Source organism: Nanorana parkeri, unplaced genomic scaffold, assembly GCF_000935625.1.
Source record: "Nanorana parkeri isolate BGI_ZX_2015 unplaced genomic scaffold, ASM93562v1 scaffold1119, whole genome shotgun sequence".
NCBI classification, from domain to species: domain Eukaryota; kingdom Metazoa; phylum Chordata; class Amphibia; order Anura; family Dicroglossidae; genus Nanorana; species Nanorana parkeri.
Window position 1 is genome coordinate 179,083 of NW_017307387.1, and position 653 is coordinate 179,735.

The 653-nt window shown below is 51.3% G+C and overlaps 1 protein-coding gene across 3 annotated transcripts in view; it reads right to left on the bottom strand.

Annotated features, from left to right (window-relative positions):
- The window catches only part of TTBK1 (tau tubulin kinase 1), a 66,741-nt gene that overhangs the window by 65,293 nt on the left and 795 nt on the right, over positions 1-653 (bottom strand). The window lies entirely within an intron of this gene.

Sequence of the window (653 nt, forward strand, 5' to 3'; positions counted from 1 at the left end):
AAGATGGTCAGTGACAGGACTAGTTAGGTGACATGAGGACTGGTCAGTGACAGGACTAGTTAGGTGACATGAGGACTGGTCAGTGACAGGACTAGTTGGGTGTAAGAAGACTGGTCAATGAAAGAACAAGTCAGTTCTAGAGCGGACTAGCTGGTTGGTGATAGGACTAGTTGGAGTACGAGGAGTTAAGTCTAATAAGAACTGGTCGGTGATAAGACTACTCCGGTGTCATTGGGAGCGGTCACAGGATTAGTCGGATGCGATGAGGACTGGTCAGTGACAGGACTAGTCGGATGTGATGAGGACTGGTCAGTGACAGGACTAGTTGGGGGTGATAAGGACTGGTTGGGTTTGATGAATATTGGCCAATGATGGGCCCAATCGGGTGAGATGAGGACTGGTCTTTGACAGGACTAGATAGCTGTGATGAGGACTGATCGGGTGTGATGAGGACTGATCGGGTGTGATGAGGACTGGAAGGAGACAGAACCAGTCGGGTGTAATGACGAGAGGTCGGGTGTGATGAGGATCGGCTATTGATGGGACTAATCGGACTGGTCGGGTGTGATGAGGACTGGTCGGGTGTCATGTGACCGGGTCGGGTGTGATGAGGCTGCTGACATGTCGGCAGACTCAGGTACATTGTATACGGC